The sequence below is a fragment of the Piliocolobus tephrosceles genome, unplaced genomic scaffold (genome assembly GCF_002776525.5).
Source record: "Piliocolobus tephrosceles isolate RC106 unplaced genomic scaffold, ASM277652v3 unscaffolded_19, whole genome shotgun sequence".
NCBI classification, from domain to species: Eukaryota; Metazoa; Chordata; class Mammalia; order Primates; family Cercopithecidae; genus Piliocolobus; species Piliocolobus tephrosceles.
Window position 1 is genome coordinate 1,717,152 of NW_022300975.1, and position 5,321 is coordinate 1,722,472.

Consider the following 5,321-nt stretch of genomic DNA (forward strand, 5'->3'; position numbering starts at 1 on the left):
AAAAAAAAAAAAAAAAAGATGGATTAGAGACTTAAATGTTAGACCTAAAACCATACAAACCCTAGAAGAAAACCTAGGCAATACCATTCAGGACATAGGCATGGGCAAAGACTTCATGTCTAAAACACCAAAAGCAATGGCAGCAAAAGCCAAAATTGACAAATGGAATCCAATTAAACTAAAGAGCTTCTGCACAGCAAAAGAAACTACCATCAGAGTGAACAGGCAACCTACAGAATGGGAGAAAATTTTGGCAATCTACTCCTCTGACAAAGGGCTAATATCCAGGACCTACAAAGAACTCAAACAAATTTACAAGAAAAAAACAAACAACCCCATCAAAAAGTGGGCAAAGGATATGAACAGACACTTCTCAAAAGAAGACATTCATAAAGCCAACAGACACATGAAAAAATGCTCATCATCACTGGCCATCAGAGAAATGCAAATCAAAACCACAATGAGACACCATCTCACACCAGTTAGAATGGCAATCATTAAAAAAACAGGAAACAACAGGTGTTGGAGAGGATGTGAAGAAATCGGAACACTTTTACACTGTTGGTGGAAGTGTAAACAAGTTCAACCATTGTGGAAGACAGTGTAGCAATTCCTTAAGGATCTAGAACTAGAAATATCATTTGACCCAGCCATCCCATTACTGGATATATACCCAAAGGATTATAAATCATGCTGCTATAAAGACACATGCACACGTCTCTTTATTGCGGCACTATTCCCAATAGCAAAGACTTGGAACCAATCCAAATGTCCATCAGTGACAGACTAGATTAAGAAAATGTGGCACATATACGCCATGGAATACTATGCAGCAATAAAAAAGGATGAGTTCGTGTCCTTTGTAGGGACATAGATGCAGCTGGAAACCATCATTCTCAGCAAACTATCGCAAGAACAGAAAACCAAACACCGCATGTTCTCACTCATAGGTGGGAATTGAACAATGAGATCACTTGGACACAGGAAGGGGAATATCGCACACCAGGGCCTATTGTGGGGAGAGGGGAGGGGGAAGGATAGCATTAAGAGATATACCTAATGTAAATGAGGAGTTGGTGTGTGGGTGCAGCACACCAACATGGCACATGTACACATATGTAACAAACCTGCACATTGTGCACATGTACCCTAGAACTTAAAGTATAATAATAAAAAAAAAAAAACAAGGGACATACCTCAATATAATAAAAGCCATCAAAAACAAACCCACAGCCAACATAATACTGAATGGGGAAAAGTTGAAAGCATTCCCTCTGAGAACTGGAACAAGACAAGGATGCCCACTCTCACCACTCCTCTTCAACATAATACTGGAAATCCTAGCCAGAGCAATCAGACAAGAGAAAGAAATACAGAGCATCCAAATCGGTAAAGAGGAAGTCAAATTGTCACTGTTTGCTGCTTATATGATTGTACTTCTAGAAAACCCTAAAGACTCTTCAAAATAAGCTCCTAGAACTGTTAAAGGAATTCAGCAAAGTATCCGAATATAAAATTAACGTACACAAATCAGTAGCTCTGCTGTACACCAACAGCAACCAAGCTGAGAATCAAATCAAGAACTCAACCCCTTTTAAAATAGCTGTAAAAATACAATACAATACAATACAATACAATACAATACAATACAATACAACACAACACAACACAATACTCAGGAACATACCTAACCAAGGAGGTAAAAGACATCCTGTACAAGGAAAACAACAAAACACTGTTGAAAGAAATCATAGACAACATGAACAAGTGGAAACACAGGCCATGCTCATGGAAGGGTAGAATCAATATTATGAAAATAACCATACTGCCAAAAGCAATCTACATATTCAATGCAATTTCCATCAAAACACCACCATCATTCTTCACAGAACTAGGAAAAAACAATCCTAAAATTCATTTGGAACAAAAAACAAGCCCACATAGCCAAAGCAAGACTAAGCAAAAAGAACAAATCTGGAGGCATCACATTACCTGATTTCAAACTACACTATAAAGACATAGTCACCAAAACATCATGGTACTGATATAAAAATAGGCACATAGACCAATGGAACAGAATAGAGAACCCAGAAATAAAGCCAAATACTTACAGCCAACTGACTTTCAACAAAATAAACAAAAACATAAAATGCGGAAATGACACCGTATTCAACAAGTGGTGCTGGGATAATTGGCAAGCCACATGTAGGAGAATGAAACTGGATCCTCGTCTCTCACTTTATACAAAAGCTAACTCAAAATGGATCAAGGGCCGGGCGCGGTGACTCAAGCCTGTAATCCCAGCACTTTGGGAGGCTGAGACAGGCAGATCACAAGGTCAGGAGATCGAGGCCATCCTGGTTAACATGGTGAAACCCCGTCTCTACTTAAAAAAAATACAAAAAACTAGCCGGGCGAGGTGGCAGGCGCCTGTAGTCCCAACTACTCAGGAGGCTGAGGCAGGAGAATGGCGTGAACCCGAGAGGCGGAGCTTGCAGTGAGCCGAGATCCAGTCACTGCACTCCAGCCTGGGAGACAAAGCGAGACTCCGTCTCAAAAAAAAAAAAAAAAATTGCTGGGACGTAATTAAACTAAAGAGCTTTTGCACAGCAAAAGCAACAGTCAGAAGAGTAAACAGACAACCCACAGAGTGGGAGAAAATCTTCACAATCTATACATCTGACAAAGGACTAATATCCAGAATCTACAACAAACTCAAACAAATTAGCAATAAAAAAAATCAAATGATCCCATCAAAAAGTGGGCCAAGGACATAAATAGACAATTCTCAAAAGAAGATATCCAAATGGCCAAGAAACATATGAAAAAATGCTCAACATCATTAGTTATCAAGGAAATGCAAATCAAAACCACAATGCAATTCCACCTTACTCCTGCAATAATGATCATAATCAAAAAAATAAAAAAATAGGGGGGAGGGATTGCATTGGGAGTTATACCTGATATAAATGATGAATTGATGGGTGCTGACGAGTTGATGGGTGCAGCACACCAACATGGCACAAGTATACATATGTAACAAACCTGCACATTATGCACACGTACCCTAGAACTTCAAGTATAATAAAAAAATAAATAAATAAATAAAATAATAGATATTGGTGTGGATGTGGTGAAAGGGGAACACCTGTATACTGCTAATGGTAATGTAAGCTAGTACAACCACTATGGAAAACAGCGTGGAGATTCCTTAAAGAACTAAAAGTAGAACCATCATTTGATCCAGCAACCCCATTACTGGGTATCTACCCAGAGGAAAAGAAGTCATTACACAAAAATGATACTTGCACTATACATTTATAGCAGCACAATTCGCAATTGCAAAAATGTGGAACCAACCCAAATAGCCATCAAACAACGAGTGGATAAAGAAATTGTGGTATGTGTGTGTGTGTGTTTACATATATATATATAATTGTGGTATATGTGGTATATATAGAGAGAGAAAGACTTGTGGTATATATATATATATATAGTGTGGATATATATATCTATCTATATATATATATATCACGGAATACTACTCAGCCATAAAAAAGAATGAGTTGATGGTATTTGCAGCAACCTGGATAAGACTGGAGACAATTATTCTAAGTGAAGTAACTCAGGAATGGAAAATCAAACATCGTATCTTCTCATTCATAAGTGGGAGCTAAGCCATGAGGATGCAAAGGCATAAGAATTACATAATGGACTTTGGGGACTCTGGGAGAAGGAGGAGTATGGGGTGAGGGATAAAAGACTACAAATAGGGTAGAGTGTGTACTGCTTGGGTGATGGATGCACCAAAGTTTCACAAATCACCACTAAAGAACTTACTCATGTAACCAAACACCACCTGTTCCCCATAACCTATGGAAATAAAAAAAAAAAGCTATAAATATGTGAATTAATTTCTGCATTCTCCATTTTATTCTATTGGTCTGTATGTCAAATAGCAGGACATCCTGTAAAACACGTGACTAGTACTTCTTAAAACTGTAAAGGCCATAAGAACCATGGGAAAGTATGAAAAACTGTCACAGCCAGGAGAAGCCTAGAGAGATACAACTAAAAGTGATGCAGTATCCAGGATGGGACCCTAAAATAGAAAAGGAGCATTAGGGGCTGGGTGTGGTGGCTCATGTCTGTAACCCCAGCACTTTGGGAACCCAAAGTGGGTGGATCACTTGAGCCCAGGGGTTCAAGACTGGCCTGTACAATATGGCAAAACCCGTCCCTACTAAAAATTTAAAAATTAGCTAGGTGTGGTGGTGTGTGCCTATGGTCCCAGCTACTCAGGAGGATGAGGATCACTCGAACCTGGGAGGTCGAGGCTGCAGTGAGCCATCATCATGCCACTGCACTCCAGCCTGGATGACAGAACAAGACCTGTCTCAAAAAAATAAAAGAAAGAAAAGAAAAGAAGAAAAAAAAAGGTAAAAACTAAGGAAACAAAAAGAACTATGGACTTTAGTTAATAATAATGTGTCAATATTGGTTCATTAATTATGACATGTATCATACAAATAAATGTAAGACAATAAGAGGGAAAACTGGGTGTGGGGTATATAGGAACTCTGTACTACTTTCTTAATTGTTCTGAAAATCTAAAACCGCTATGAAAATTAAAACCTGAGCCAGGCTCACACCTGTAATCCCAGTACTTTGGAAGGCCGAGGAGGGTGGATCACTAGAGGCCAGGAGTTCAAGACCAGCCTAGCCAACATGGTAAAACCCCGTCTCTACTAAAAGTACAAAAACTAGCCAGGTGTAGTAGCGGGCACCTGTAATCCCAGCTACTCAGGAGGCTGAGGCAGGAGAATCACTTGAACCCGGGAGGCTGTGGATGCTGTGAGCCGAGATCGTGCCACTACACTCCAGCCTGGGCAACAGAGTGAGACTCTGTCTTAAAATAAATATATATATACACACACACATACACATACATACACACACATGTTATGTTTGTGTGTGTATATATATATTATATATAGTATTTAAAAATGACAAATATATGAAACAATGGTTTTCAGATATGTGAAAACAGCACAGGGACACGATTCTTGAAAGAAAGCAAACAATGTGAGCTCTAAAATTGCTTCACTGCCTAGAGAGAGTTTACAGGGTACAGCTCAGGAAGGAAGCTCCTAAAGGGAATTCACGAGGGTTCCCTGAGGTGAGGAAACAAAGTTTAGAGCTTGGGGACTCCAAGACAGCTAGAATTTACAGACCGGATGACCAGAGAAGAGAGAGCTGATAGAGCAAAAGCTCCAGAGATCTATAGACAATTGTCCTTGATTCTTCAGCTGCCCAGTGAT